Source organism: Panthera tigris, chromosome A2, assembly GCF_018350195.1.
Source record: "Panthera tigris isolate Pti1 chromosome A2, P.tigris_Pti1_mat1.1, whole genome shotgun sequence".
Classification (NCBI taxonomy): domain Eukaryota; kingdom Metazoa; phylum Chordata; class Mammalia; order Carnivora; family Felidae; genus Panthera; species Panthera tigris.
This window is the reverse complement of record NC_056661.1, coordinates 65922410-65938538: the sequence shown is the minus strand read 5'-3', so window position 1 is coordinate 65938538 and position 16129 is coordinate 65922410. Positions and strand designations below refer to the sequence as shown.

General features: G+C 45.7%; 1 long non-coding RNA gene across 1 annotated transcript; it reads left to right on the top strand.

Moving 5' to 3' along the window:
- Positions 1–11489: 11489 nt before the first annotated feature.
- LOC122236422 lies at positions 11490–14683 on the top strand. Its single transcript, XR_006214476.1, has 3 exons — positions 11490–11767; positions 12991–13115; positions 14611–14683. It is a non-coding gene; the product is annotated as an uncharacterized LOC122236422 (long non-coding RNA).
- The last annotated feature ends 1446 nt before the right edge of the window (positions 14684–16129 follow it).

Sequence of the window (16129 nt, the reverse complement as noted above, 5' to 3'; positions counted from 1 at the left end):
TGATTTAGCTCAAGCATAAGAGCATGTGAGGGGAAACAGAGGAAGAGAAACTGAGATGTACAACAGTAGCCACGGCTTCGATGACCTTGAATGTGGACTCAAGAGCACGGACAGGTGAGAGTATCTACAGCAGTGGAATCAAAGTCTGTATTGAAGTGGCCTGAGCATGCATGAAGAATATGTAAGTATTATAAATATCCACACCGTGAGTTTTGAGCTGGATCGTCAGCATAAAATAAGAAGCCCATTCGGGGGTAGCAGCTTGGGCTGGGAACTGGAGTCACATCCCTCGGGTTGTAATCTGTCTGCACCACTTACTACCTACATCGATTATGGGCCATATTCTCAACCCCTTCTTTCGTACATGACAGAGGCCCAAAGAAGTGTCACCTATGGTGATTGCAATATCCCTCCCACGTCCTGGAGAGGCATCCATGACCTCGGAGCCGGGTCAGTGAGAAGGAGGCCCCCGAATGAAGGTGGGGAAAAACGTAGCCAAGGCCAGAATGAGAAGAGCGTGGCAGCTCAGAGAAAGGAATTGCAACTCAATTTTAAAGGTACTAGGGAGCCACTGATTACTTTTAAGAGAGGAAGAGACACTATTGGACACCATCAGAAGTGTTCTTTATGCAATAAACCCGCCTACGGAGTGCAGTATAGCAAGAATTATTCACTCAGGGATTCTTTACCCAAATGTACATTGAATACTTCCTGAGCTACTAGCTGGATTTGCAGAAATAAACAAATCAGACATGATCTCTGTGGGATGGGCCTCACAGGATATCAAGACTGAAACGGGAGAGGCCAGGCCAGGGGCACCAACGCATGCGCATTGGAGATAGTAATGTTCACGGAAGCAGAGGACCCGAGCCACGGGTACACTTTCCACCACAAAGGGCAGGGTGGGAATGAGCACAACTCCCGAGCCCGGCAAGGACTGGGCCCTGACACCAACTTGGTTGGCCTCCTCTTCTTCTCCCCAGAGTGAACGGAAGTGAAATCTGCAAAAGGCCCCCTGGGTTTTAATCAGTGTGTTCCACACACCTCCCGTGTGGGCAGAACACCTTGCTTAACTGAGTGCACCAGGAAAACAGAAGGTCCCGCGTCAAGCCCTTTCCCTCCAAGGACCTCGGTGCTCAGACATGAGTCACCCTCTCCGGCTGAATCTCCCGCCCAATACGATTCTCACAAAACTGCAAGTGCCAGAATCTTCTCTGGTGCTCAGCTGATCCTCTCTCCCCCCGAGAAGTTACTTACTCTTTCCCCACTCTTTACGCAAGCCCAGAACATCTTTCGATTACCAGGCTAAATATCATATCATTTTAATCCCACTCAAGTTCCCAGCATTTTGTTGTGCCTTTCTAATGAAAACTTGTTTTGTCTGGGCCTTTCTCACAGGCCTCAGCATACTACTTTGTTATTTTCATTGGCATCTCTCTTCCCACAAGATGCGTAGCTCCCGAGAATCTAAGCGTGTCTGCTTATATCAGCGGGCACTTATGGCGCATCGAGTTTTCTACAGAGCAGTAATTAAACAAGGAAAAACAGAAGGCTCCTGGTCCACATTTTGTGTTTTGTATTCTTGTACGTACTAAAGATTCACGTCAAGTTATTGGATGTGCACTATTACTAAACCCAATATTGCAGATAAGGAAACTGAAGTACAGAGAGACAGTATAACGTATCTAACATTGCATACACAGAAAATCACAGAACCCAAATGATCAGATCCAGAGAAAGGTATTCAAATTGGGTAGGCCCCCATGTCCTCTGACTTAAAATGCTTACTGAGTGTTCAGGCTCTGTGCTGACAGCTCAGAGCCAGCTTCTGATTCTGTGTCTCCCTCTCTCTCTGCCCCTTCCCTGCTCGTGCTCTGTCTCTGTCTCAAACAGAAACAAAAATTTTTAAGGAGTGTATAAGGGCACCTGGGGGGGCTCAGTCGGTTGAGCATCCGACTTAAGCTCAGGTCATGATCTCACCGTTTGTGGGTTCGAGCCCCGCGTCAGGCTCTGTGCTGACAGCTCGGAGCCTGAAGCCTGCCTCGGATTCCGCGTCTCCCTCTCTCTGTGCCCCTCCCCTGCTTATTCTCTCTCCCAAAAGTAAAGAAACATTAAAAAAAATTTTTTTTAAATGTACAAAAAGAAAAGAAAAGGATAAAATGCTTACTGAGTGTTGATGGGACAGGTTCTGCCCTTCACGCTTCCATATTGCATGAGGCAGGAGAGGACGGGTTATTATGCCGTGACAATCAGTCCTCATATCTTAGTGGTTTCATACAACAAAGCTTACTTTTCACTCACGCTACGTTTCCATGTTACATTGATGGAGCAACATCTCCACCCCTGCCTTCAAAGCTGTGGAAGGTAAAGAGCAAGGCAGAAAGTCCAGACCAACCACCAGGTGTTTTCGCTCCGAGTTGATACCCATCATTTCCTTAGCCAGATGAAGTCCCGTGGGCACGCCTAACTTCAGAAGGATGGAGCGTTCCAGTCGTCCCACGTGCCCAGAAAGAGACATACACCAGATATTGATGAAGTCACATGGTCTTCCACGCAAGTTGAAACCCCTTCATCCTGACAACAGGGCAGTGGGGCAGGTAAGGTGATGAGTCAGGAATCACAGATGAGGAAACTGAACCCGGACGTGTAACTCGCTGATGTGTACGTGCAGCAGAAGTGGCAAAGAGGCTGGATTCAACCGAGGTGGTCCAGCCCACACTTCATGTTCTTGTCTCCTGCACTCCTGCTGCTCCAGGGATGGTGAATCTCACCTGCCCCAGGCAGGGCTCGTGACAATTTTAGGAGCCCATGAAAATGTTTTATGTTCTAGTGTCTTTTTATTTTTTATTTTTATTTATTTATTTTTCTTAATGTTTTTATTTATTTTTGAGACAGAGAGAGACAGAGCATGAGCAGGGAAGGGGCAGAGAGGGAGGGAGACACAGAATCAGAAGCAGGCTCCAGGCTCTGAGCCATCAGCACAGAGCCCGATGCGGGTTTGAACTCATAGACTGTGAGATCATGACCTGAGCCGAAGTCGGATGCTCAACCGACCGAGCCACCCAGGCGCCCCTCTAGTGTCTTTTTAAATCAGAAGAAAAGAAAAGGAATATAATCAGACCTGAGTGATACATGTCATTCTACCAATGTCACTGTGAGAAAATTTTACGTATGTATAAACATACACTTGCATATACTTGTATATATATATATACAACAGCCAGTATACATATGTTTACATTTTTTTTAAATTTTTTTTCAACGTTTTTTATTTATTTTTGGGACAGAGAGAGACAGAGCATGAACGGGGGAGGGGCAGAGAGAGAGGGAGACACAGAATCGGAAATAGGCTCCAGGCTCCGAGCCATCAGCCCAGAGCCTGACACGGGGCTCGAACTCACGGACCGCGAGATCGTGACCTGGCTGAAGTTGGACGCTTAACCGACTGCGCCACCCAGGCACCCCTGTTTACATTTTTATATATATTGTATACACACATATATCTGTGTGTGCATGTATGTATACATACGTATATAATGTGTGTGTGTGTGTGTGTGTGTGTGTGTATACAGTAGTGGTCTAACAAGGCAGAAGCACCCAAGGCCCATTAAATTCATAATGTGGTCTTCTTCTTTGGGTCATTGACTGTGTGACTTAAGTAAGCAAGTGTGTTTAAGCATTTAGGAAAGTGCCGGGACAAATCCAGAATATTGGACTTTAACCTACAGTGACACAGTAGACCCATGAAAGTTTATACACAGGGGTGTGCGCTGATGAACGTTGAATCGCAAAGAATCCAGTCTGTGTTCACTGCTGAACTCTTAAAACCACTGGTGCTCAGAATGGGGTGAGAGAACCACATATTTCCTATGTCTCTAAGAGGGCCTTGAATCCCATCTTCTGGCCTTCTCATTCTTTTTTTTTTTTAACGTTTATTTATTATTGAGAGACAGAGAGATACAGAATATGAGCAGGGGAAGGGTAGAGAGAGGGGGAGACACAGAATCTGAAGTGGGTTCCAGGCTCCGAGCTATCAGCACAGAGCCGATGCAGGGCTCGAACTCACAAACTGTGAGATCATGACCTGAGCCTAAGTTGGACGCTTAACCGACTGAGCCACCCAGGTGACCCTGGGCTTTCTCGTTTCTTGTGTAATACCCTCTCATTGGGTGCTGGCCGGAACAAGTGACTGGCATCTAAGGAATAGAATATGGCAAAAGCCACATAAAGATGAAGAGACCATGGCTTTCGTGCTGGACTGTCCTCTGTCACACACCTGTTCACTCCAAGGAAGACCAAACGCCATATTGTGAGGTGCTCTGTAGAGAAATTTGCGTGACAAGTCGCTGAGGCAGGTCGCCCCCAATCTTCGGGTGAGGAGATAAGACCCTCAGTCCAATTACAAGGGAAGAGTTGAATCCTGCAAACTACCATCTAAGTGAGCTTGGGATATATGACCCTCCCTGTGCTGAGCCCTCACTTGAGGCCACAGCCCCCACCAACACCTAAACTGCACTTCATGAGATACCCTAAGTCAGAGCCACCCAGGAAATCTGACTCACAGGAACAATGAGAACATGGATAAAGAAGATGTGGTTTATATACACAATGGAATACTACTTGGCAACGAGCAAGAATGAAATCCGGCCATTGGCAGCAATGTGGGTGGAACCAGAGGGTATTATGCTGAGTGAAATAAGTCAGGCAGAGAAAGACAGATACCATAGGTTTTCACTCATAGGTGGATCTTGAGAAACTTAACAGAAGACCATGGGGAAAGGAAAGGCAAAAAAAAAAAAAAAATTAGTTACAAACAGAGAGGGAGGGAGACAAACCATAAGAGACTCGTAAATAGAACAAACTGAGGCTTGATGAGGGGCGGGGAGGGACGGAGGAGAGGGGAAGTGGGTAATGGGCATAGAGGAGGGCTCCTGTTGGGATGACCACTGGGTGTTGTAGGTAAGGTATGAATCATGGGAATCTATGCCTGAAACCAAGAACACACTATATACACTGTATGTTAGCTAATTTGACAACAAATTATATTAAATAAATAAATAAAATCAGTGTTTACTGCGTTAAGCCCCCCAAGCGTTGGGAGAGGTTTGTTACCCAAGGGTGGCCAACTAACACACCGTCCCACGTGGCCTCGGGGTTGAAAACCAGAGTCAAATCTCAACACAACCCACTCCTGCAGAAGGCATAGCAAATGACAAAGGAATTCCAGCCACCAGGGAAGCATCCGTGGAAGAGGATGTGAGTGAGGCCCGTGTGCTTGTGTGGAACCATCAGAATATAAATCTCGGTCAGGGGGTGCCTGGGTGGCTCAGTTGGTTGAGCGCCCGACTTCAGCTTAGGTCACGGTCTAGCGAGAGTTCGTGAGTTCGAGCCCTGTGTCGGGCCCTGTGTTGACAGCTCAGAGCCTGGGGCCTGCTTGGGATTCTGTGTCTCCCTCTCTCTCTGCCCCTTCCCCACTCATGCTCTGTCTCTCTCTGTCTCTCAAAAATGAATAAACATGAAAAAAAATTAAAAAAAAAAAAGAATATAAATCTCGGTCAGGAAGAATGTAGTGACCTATGGCATATCACTCATGACTTAGACTTCAGAGTTCCCACTCGGGACCCTGGAGCTGATCCTACTCCACTTGCTGGAATGAAGCCTGGCCATCTGGGCACCAGGCTGACCTATAACAAAAGAGGACGAGATGCCGGATCTGCCTTGACATGTCACCACGGAAGGATGAGGGGACCCCAGCAGAGACTGGACCTCCCAGGGACTGTGCAAGAGACTGGACCTCCCAGGGACTGTGCGACCATAGGTCAGGCCTTTTCAAATGTACCGGACCACACAGTCAGGTGAGTGTAGCAATCCAGGATTTAATGGAAATGTTCTATTAGGAAAAAGCTCCACGCACATCCAGGAATGATGGGTACGTTTCACTAACAGAGAGGCCGGATGTCCATGGCATCCCCTTCCTTTGCACTGAAGCCCCTACTTAAAAGGATGCTAATTTGGGGAGATTCCCAATGCCCTCCTGATAGAGGAGGAAAGAATTATAACCTAGGTCACAGACGTCCTAAGGTAATGCCAAAATGCAGTGGTGTCAGCAAAAGATAGATTCTGCCTGTGGTGGCTCCAAAGAATAGTGGAGAAGGGGAATCTTGCCGAAGACAGTACTGAGAGAGGTTCTCTCAGTACTTCCCGAAGACAGTACTGAGAGAGGTCCTGTGGTTCTCCACTTCCTACGGAGAGAATTGGGCTGAGCTACAGAAATGCAGCATCCTGGACAGTGGGTAAAGCCAGGGACAGTTAGCGAGAGCGGTTGAAGAAGCCAAGGTCACAGATCCAGGACAGGAAGGCCTGGGAAATTTTAGCAAATGGATGGACCAGTGGGAATAGGCAGGAAGTCGGCACATATGTAAGGTCTCACAGGAGTGCCCACCACAGAACCTCTTTCCCAGGGAGGCTCCCAACAGGTGGACAGAATGGCTCATCTTTCTCTTTGGCCACCCCGTTGCTTCACTGTGATTCTCCATTGACAGAGCCAGCATGGCGGCAGGGATAGCCTCATACACAGGCCAAGGTCATGGGCTTGCTCTCTTTCTCTCTCTCATCAAACCCAAGATAGGTTAGTGTTGTTCTCAACTCCCCAACCTGCCAAAAGCATGAGCACCATGATTTGATCAGACCAGTCAGTCCATGGACCCTTTAGCCACCCTGAAGCGGTTAGCAATTGGTCCTTATTGGAATCCATACATACTTGTTATTGTGTATATTTGCATGTGGTTTGCTTCCAGGCAGGCACAGCCTCAGCCACCGCTGCCACGCATGTGAAGACTTACAGAAGGTGCGTGCCAACGTGGCATCCCCGTACAGGGTTGCACCAGACCAAGAGACACATTTTATGGCAAAAAACAAAAGGGATAACAACGGACATACATCGGACCCTGGGATGCACTGACCTTATCCAGCTGCATCGCCCCGACACAGCGGATCTAGTAGGAATGTGCAGGAACCTGTCAGCACTCACGTAACAGGTCACCTGAAGGACACCCCCTGCAAGGCGGGACGCCGCACTCTAGAAGGCAGTCCAACAACTCCTCGCAGGCCAACACAGCCATCCACAGAAGCAACTCGAGCCCTCCTTCTCTCCGCCTGAGGCCCAATGGAGTGAGAGATCCTAACTCCCAACAAACAAGGCTGCTGCCAGAAGGAGTCACAAGTGTGCCACGAAACTCCACTGCGGCTGTCACCTGGTCCCTTGTGTTGAGGAACGGGTGTCCCTGGGACCGGCAGGATCGATTCCCCGGGCACCTTTGCGAGCTTCTTTGCCGGGTGGTGGCAGGAAACGGGTCATTGCAGCTACGGTGGGCAACCAAGAACAAGGCAACGGATTGCTTGCTACCTCTCCTTTCCAGGAAGAAGGGAGGGCTTCTTGGTTTTACAAAAATGGAGTCCCCAGGCGGTATTATAGGAGCCAAATGTAATTGAGATGGTTCAGGGCATGAACTCTGTGCGCTCTCGTGCTGTGCTCCAGACCCACTCGTGCTTCTGATGCTGCCACCCCTCCTGTGACCAGGCTCGCACACAAGGGACAGGCCCACGCAGGCACAGCCCGGCGGCACCCCACGGCATTCCCCTCTTGATCCCAACGGGGGCTCCCGTTGTGTGTGCAAAACCTGGGAGCACCCAGAATGAGACCTCTTTGGATTTAAACTATGGGTGATAGAAGTAGGCAAACGAATCCTTCCGGGTTTCTCCCCCCAAGGCTCTGCTTCCATACCTCCCGCATCCTCTCTTCTTCCATAGGATCCACCCGTGTCACAAAGAGGCAGCTCATGGATCTTGCCCTCAGCTGCCATTTCCGACGAACCCAGGCTGGGAAACCTTCCAGGGCTCCCACCTCATGCCTGCCACAAGCCCCCCTCCCCCCACTAGATTACATGTCTTTCTGCCCTGGTCCAGTCAGAAATGACATATCCATTTCCCTGGTGACGGAGATTAGGGCTAATCGTCAGCAAACTTCTAAGAAGCTAAGGAGGGGACAGAAACTAAGACCCCCGATGTTCTGCTCTGAGATCCCACAGTTGCAACTAGCTCTGCCCACCCCATTCCCCTCTCACGACCCTGACAGCTCTTCCCGTAGAACGGGTTGCCCTGCCCCTCGTGAGTACTTAATTACAGAGAGTCCAAATGCCCTGCCAAAACTCACCATTTTGATGAAAAGCTATGGATCCTCAGAGACTCATAGAGACTCAAGCTTAGTGGGAAAGCTTGTCACAAACTCTGGAACTCCTTCAGAGCCAGGTTAATAATCAATGGTGGGGGGGGGGTGGAAAACCCATGTTTAAACACTTTCCTTTGAATAATATTAAATATTAAGTGATTTGCCCCCCACTGATAAATGACGAATAAATTTCCCCTTCCAGAGCGGTTTTAGTACTGCAGGTGAAATTCTCTACTTGCGCGCCTAAAGTAAGTTATTTTCCAATAGAAGCACAGGCAATCGTTATTTTGCAAATGCAGATGGCTTCTAACAGAACCAGATGGTCAAATCCCCGAAGTCCTCCCAGTTTATGAAGAATTTCCAAAGGATTACCAGGAAAACGGAGGGCTGACCCCCTGGAAATAGGCTTCAAAGGGTCCTGCAGAAAACCCTATGTTGGTCCCATCAAAGGCGGGATGAGCGCCAGATCCCAGAGGCCTTCTGTTGTGAGGAATCGCCAGCCTCTTCTCCTGGGAAACTGCTCAAGAGATTGGCCCCGGTCTACCGCTGCTCCCAGTAGACAGGACTAGCACCGTAGGCTCCTATTTCGAGACCAAGCCTGGGAAGCACGCTACATTAATGCAAAGCGTTGGCCGTTCTGGAAAGAGAATAATCCTTGATGGAGGGGTGACAGGCTTTACTAGCAGTTCGAGCCTGAGTTAACAGTAAGGCAACTGGATGGCTGAGCTGACCAGCAAGAGTGGGGAGATGTAAGGCACGTGGTCGGAAGCCACGGACTCAAGCCCCAACATGTTCTCCCAATGTGACGCTAAATGAGTGGGTCTACCTCTCCGAATCTTAGCTTCTTTGTAGAAAGGAGATAGAAGGAACAAAGCCAAAGGGTGGTAATGAAAATTCAATATGATTTTGGTCTTCCAAAGTTTTAAGTGCTGTACAAATGTAAGCTCTGGTTCCACCGTGACTTGACCTCTGTCAAGGTCCTTACCCTCTCTGAGTAGCAGTCTCATCTGTGAATGGGGTTAAAAATAGCACCTAAACTATAGCCTATTGTCTATTGCAGTGCTTTTTAGGATGAAATACACTACTAAATACGAAAGTTTGTCAATGCCTGACACACCATATCAATGTCTGTCATTGCTATTTTTTAATGTTTAATTATTTGTTTTGGGAGTGAGAGAGACCAAGAGTAAGTGAGCGGGGGAGGGCAGAGAGAGAGGGAGAGAGCGGATCCCAAGCAGGCTCCACGCTGTCTGTGCAGAGCCGGACGTGGGGCTCAAACTCATGAAACTAGGAGATCATGACCTGAGCTGAAACCAAGAGCCGGTTGCTTAACCAACTGAGCCACTCAGGTGCCCCCCCACCATTCTAATTTCTACATAAAATGTATCTAACTCAGTACTGTATTTTTTATGTTATGTGTTTATTTCTTTGTTCTCTGTCTCCATGGCATGGGAGGAAAGCTGAGACTGCCTTCTTTACCACCATGCCTCTGATATACTGGCATCATATTGAGCATATATGTTAGGTTATAAGGTGCTGGCTTATTATAATTGAATAACCCATCGTGTCAGGGTTGGATTCAGTGGTCTCTCACATGTTACCCCCAAATAAGATAGAGTTGTATTTCTCCATTTTGCAAAACAGAGTTCCCAGGTGATCTCCCCAAGGGTGTTTGGACATCCCATAATTATCAGTGACTCAGACTGTTTCCCTTTGTCAGAACCATTTTTTTCAGAACACAGCATGTGTCATCAAGGTTACTTAAAAATCCAAAATGGCTGTAGGTGCTCAGCCATGGTGACCGCATTCCACTTAGCAGGAAAGACACAGCCCTATTCCAACACGTTTTCCTTGACATGGAACCAGCAAAACCTTTTCCGTGGCCATGCCTGGCAGAAAATGAGTCTGGGAAATCGTTGCCTGTATTTTGTAACAAAGTCAAAGGGGATTGTGTCAAGAGAAGAGTGGATAACTGACGTGAGAGGCAATGCCGAGCCATTAGTGCACTGATTGCGGCATTTAAATGATCTCTTCATATGTGTCTTACTTTCAAGACGGTGAGGACTCTGAGGACAGGGACCTCATTGACTTACTTTTCGTGTCAACAGAGTCTGGTTCAATGCTTCAGCACCTAGGAGGCATTAGATTTGCTGAAGGCACGATTAAAAGGATGAATAAATAATGTAATCAACAAACAAACAGATGTTTGAAGAGAAGAGAAGCATTTGGCAGATGCACTTCAGGACCCTCATTCTACATGAGTTTTTCAATTATTGAATCTAATATTTATCACCATTTAAAGTTTAACAAATTGCTTAACAGGAGATCCGAGATTATTCTGACATTTCAAATAAGAGAGACTTTTTCTTCGCAAACATTACAGGGCTATAAATTTTCATTAGTTACGTTTGCCCATTCCCTAATGTGGATGTGGCTTTTTTTTTCTTTCCAAAGGTTAATTGTGTTTTTCAAATGTCTGCTTTTTCCTAACTCTCGCAAGGTACACTATTTAAACAGTGACCTCATTCTTTTTCATATATTACTAGCATTTATTCTGATCTTGTTACTGATGAGATCTGAACATAACATTCCAAAACCTGACTTGGTTGCTTTCAAACGATATTGACTTCAATTTCTTTCAAAATTCTAAAGCTTTTGCAAGAATATGCCGTTTCTTTTCTAATATAAACAGGTGCATTTCATCGAAGCTTGCAGCTATAAATAAAACGCTAAGGCAAGGCGTAGATTCCTCTAAATCTTGAGGTTTCGAAAAAAAGAAGTGCGGAGAGTGCTGAGTTTCAAATATATTTTGATTTGAAATTAATTGCTGATTTAGATCCTAGGGCTTTTATCATCTGTGCATACGTAACTAGAAACGCACTTGGAAATGTACCAAATTCCATGCATCATTAAGCACTTTAAATAATTAATAGTTGATTATTTTCTCTTTTAAGATGGCCTCATGCATAATTCTGCCTCGGCGATGAGATTGACCTTTAGGTTAAAATCAAGTTGCCTTTCTATTCAGAACGTAGTTCTTTACTCAGAGAGAGTAATAAATGACACTGTCAACTTTAGGCTATGTGAAGGGCTTAAGGCCTGGCCAATGTTATATAAACATTAAGTGAAGAGATCAATAATCATTGTGATGACACAATGCTCAACTTGGTGTTTTTAGTGGCTGACCCCTGGGACCCTTTGCTAAGCCACCGATTGTAATTTAGTAAGCAAGACGCATCCTGTGCCAAGTGATGAAGCCAGGCCACTGAGAAGACCATCCTTCCACCTGTCATCCCCTGAACGAGAGGGCTGATCCCCTTTTTTGGTGCCTTCCTCCCTTAGCAACTGAGCAGCACCTAGAAAACGTTTGGAGCCAGGTTTTGCAAACCCGGGTCAAGATACTTTAGACGGGAAATACACCTCTGTAGGATAACGATAAACTTTCCCAATCTGCATGCACCTCAAAAGGAGTCTTCAATAAAGTATCATCGAAGTCTTTGTGACCAATAGAGTTCATAATTTGGACTAAAGGACAAGAAAGTAAGTAGTTCCTGGGGATACGTCCCCATGTGATGGTGCCCAGGTAGCTAAATAAGATGTGATGGTGCCCAGGTAGCTAAATAAGATGTGATGGACCCACAAACGCAACTTCACTCCTCTCCACAATTGGCCGTTAAGCCACCGTTCTTGCCTAGCCAGACGAACCTCACCTTCCAGTTCTTCCAAGTCCCCTAGACAGAAGGACAAAATCCAATTTCAAAAGAGCCACACCAGCCTTCAACTGGTATTAATTAACTGAAAATAAATGTTGCTCACTGGTCCGATCTCTGCGCTCGACAAGAACTTGCCCACCACCCTTTCCCTACATCCTAAGGTATTGACTGCGACTTGACCCACTTCAGAGAAGGTTGTAGGTGTTCAGCTGGGCCATGGTGCCAACAAAGGAAATTGGCCTGGAATTGGCATCCCCAGGGGTAGGGAAGCCTTCTTACAAATGAAAGGAGAGAGCAATTAATTGGTAGACTTTGACAACTATGTTTACGGAAGAAGCGCATCTAATCCCCTTAATGGTCCCGGTAGGGCAAGTAGGATTATTTCCAATTTCCAAATTAGGGCCCGGTGACTTAGAGAGGTTTGAACTCAACAATGAAAACATTTATCTAAGTCAATGGCAAGACGTCTGCACTTCCAAAGATTCGGGAAGTACAGTTGAAGAAGAGCGAAAAACGAAATGTGGCTTAGGAAAGCACAAAAGCAATTACACAGACCACATCTCTTGTGCTAAGCAGGTGGCGAGACAGCAGAATGAAGTAAAGAAATGCCTGAAATCCCGACTTCAGTCTCTGTCCTTCTTTGAGAGTATTTTTCAGTTCAGGAATCAGGGGTGTTCTAACACGCTTCCTTAAAAATCTTCAGGAACACAACGCACAAGTTGTGAAACACTACTCCGGTAATGTAGACGGTTCAATTTATTGTGTATAAATCTTCTAGAGATGGTTAGCTGGGGGGCTAATAGCAATGTGGAGTGTGCTTGAAAGCTCATTCCTTCCCTTGGCCCTTCTGGACTTATTATGTACTAGCAGTGGGTTAACTTCACTCATGTAATGTGGGAAACATATAAATCTCAGTGCCCTGAAATAGTCTTCAGGGAGGTATTGACTTTTTATGGATGTAATTATTTTATGAATGATCACAATGTTTTAAGCCTTAGAGTGATATTTCACCGTGAGTTATGATGTTTCACTGCATCAATATTTTCACAGATCCTTCGGTCACCAGAAAGTTCCAGAGCCGGGAAAGCAGGCACCATAACTGCCAGACCGAAGGGAATGTCACAGAAGTCGGGTCACAGGAAAGTCTTAAATTAAGTAAGCAGACCTTACACTCGGTGCGTATATTTGGACTCCTTCTTAACCCAACTCAGACCTGAATTTGCAAAGTGGATGGAGTCATTCACATTCCAGAACACTGGCAACTAAAAGACCACAAAGACCCAAATAGCTTCTTCCGCCTCATCCTCACCCTGCTTCTGATTCTTCTTCTCCCCCCTTCTTTGGAATACATTCTGGAAACTGCTGGCTACACTAGGTTGCCTTTCCGCCATGTTGGTTATTTCCTGGGCTGTAAGGAAATCTGACCATGTGTGATAACATACATAGACCTGGAGGTCATCGTGCCCAGTGAAATAAGTCAGCCGCAAATGCTGTGTGATTCCACTTCTATGCGGTATCTAAAAGAGTCTAACTAACAGAAACAAAAAACAAGAATGCTAGTTGCTAGGGACAGAGTGAAGGAGAAATGCGGAGTTGTTCGGTGGGCATAGAGTTTAGAGTTATGTCAGACTATATCAGTTCTAGATATATGTTGGACAGCATAATGCCTGTAGGTAACAATACAGTATTCTGCACTTAAAAAACTTGCTTAAGGGGTAGATCCATATTAAGTGATCTTACTACACACACACACACACACACATGCATGCCTCACATGCATACACACCCACACACGTGCACACACACATGCACACAAAAGCAAAGAGGAACTAGAAAATATTTGGAAGGGTTGGATATGTTTATTCATCTTGATTGTGGTAATGATAGCAAGCATATGTCAAAAAACTAGCAAACTGTAAGGGGCACCTGGGTGGCTCCGTTGGTTGAGTGTCCCACTCTTGATGTTGGCTCAGGTCATGATCTCGCAGTTCATGAGTTCGAGCCCCGCATCAGGCTCTGTGATGACCGTGCAGAGGCTGCTTGGATTCTCTCTCTCCCTCTCTGCCCCTTCCTTTCTCTCTCTCTCTCTCTCTCTCTCTCTCTCTCTCAAAATTGGTAAACTTAAAAAAACTTTAAACATTAAAACAAAAACAAAAAACCCAACAAGTTATATACATTAATATGTGAAGTGGATTGTATATCAATGATACCTCAATAACGCTGTTAAAAAAAAAAAAGAAAATATGTACTTCAACAAAAGAGAACAAAACCAAGAGATTTTATCTTTGTTTTTAATTGAAGTGTAGTTGACCTACAATATTCTGTTAGTTCCAGGTATAGACCTGGTGATTCCATATTCATGTACATTGTGAGGTGATCGCCACCAAAACTCTAGCTACCATCTGTCACCACCCAAAGGTGTTACAATAGGACGGCCTATGTCACCTCTGTCATACATTACTGCTCTGTCTTATTTGTTTTGTAACTGGAAGTTTGTACCTGTTCACTCCCTCCCCCTATTCTCCCATCCCTTCATTCTCCTCGCCTCTGGCCATAGTCGTAAAAAAACAAACCAAACAAACGAATCCAGGGAAATACATGAAATGAACGATTTTTTCAATGGAAAAGATTCTAATTAACAAATGAATCAAATTTGGCTCCTTTAAATAGACAATATAATACACACGACACCAAGAAGCAGCAACAGAATGTAAATACAAGAGAGAAGACAGCGAGTCTGCAGGGAAGTTAAAGACACGTCCTTTCAGCTGTATAAAGAATTGACAACTCCCATTCCAAATCATGAAAGTGAATTAAAAAATAATAATTGAAGGTCCTCCGTTCTTTTTTATTCATCCAACATAAGGCTGGCATTGAAGCTAGTCCAAGCAATACAAAGAACAAATTTCTTCAGCCGTGTAGGCAAGCGTCCTGACTATAATTTTAGCAAATTTATTTTAGCATTATGTTCAACTGGTAATGTACTGTTGACCATGATGTGTACTTCAAGAACGATTCCACACTGAGACAACATAATTAAGTACTAATAATTAAAAGAAGGAAAAGCATAGGTTTTGAATAATTCTGAAAGGCATCTCATAAAATCCCATGGCCCTTACCCGCAAGTAGTCATGTAGCTTGTCATAAATTTCTAGAACCTGCACATGGCCAAGGAAAATCACGTAAAACAGAAGAAAGCACAATGACTAGAGGCGTCTTGCACAAGTCTTGGAAAGTACCCAGGAGATGTCTACCAGCACCGTCGGTTACTGTTATTTCCTTGATACGTATGTCTCCAGAAGCCAATAGAAAGAGGAGGCATACATATTGAAGGAGAGTGTGGTGTTAAGCCCTGACAGTTGCTTTCTTTTTTCGTTTATGTAATGCAACTGCCTGACTGAAGCTTTAACTTGTAAGGCGTCCCTTTCAAAGAAGCTTCTACTTCAAAGACCCATATCTCCAGTAATCACGTGGCCAGCCACGCAGCCTCCTCCCACTGAGGGTCCTTTGTTTTAGGTCCTTGCTGGATTCTGATAACTGAACATCTGGGCCGCTCATTTTTTTTTTTCTTTCCAAGCTTTAAATTCCCTCTCTTACGTTTTCAATTCACCAGTAGACAGTGAGTCTTCAAAACCTTGGGCCCTAGATCAAGCCCCAAAAAGGCAGAACCTCAGGGTGGAATTTGCACACTCTATGGTCCTCTCTGTCTCTCTGTCTCTCTCTCTCTCTACCCGTGACCTCCCTGGGTGGCTTTGTTGTGCTGTATACCTTCCAGGTCTTGTTAGTAATGAACCTGAATTTTCTCAGTTTCCTGATGGTTGTTGCTGAAGGACACCTTGAAATCTTTTATTTATTTATTTATTTTTTGAGACAGAGAGAGACAGAGCATGAGCAGGGGAAGGGCAGAGAGAGAGGGAGACACAGAATCCGAAGCAGGCTCCAGGCTCCGAGCTGTGGGCACAGAGCCCGACGCGGGGCTCGAACTCATGGACCGTGAGATCATGACCTGAGCCGAAGTCGGACACTTCACCGACTGAGCCACCCAGGCGCCCCTATCTTGAAGTCTTAATAGGAACCACAGGGGCCAGTCCGACCATAACACTGGTTATCGGTAGGCTGAGGCCAGCACAATACAAGGATAAACAATCATCATTACTCACAGGTTGATGACACACAGCACAAGAACAGA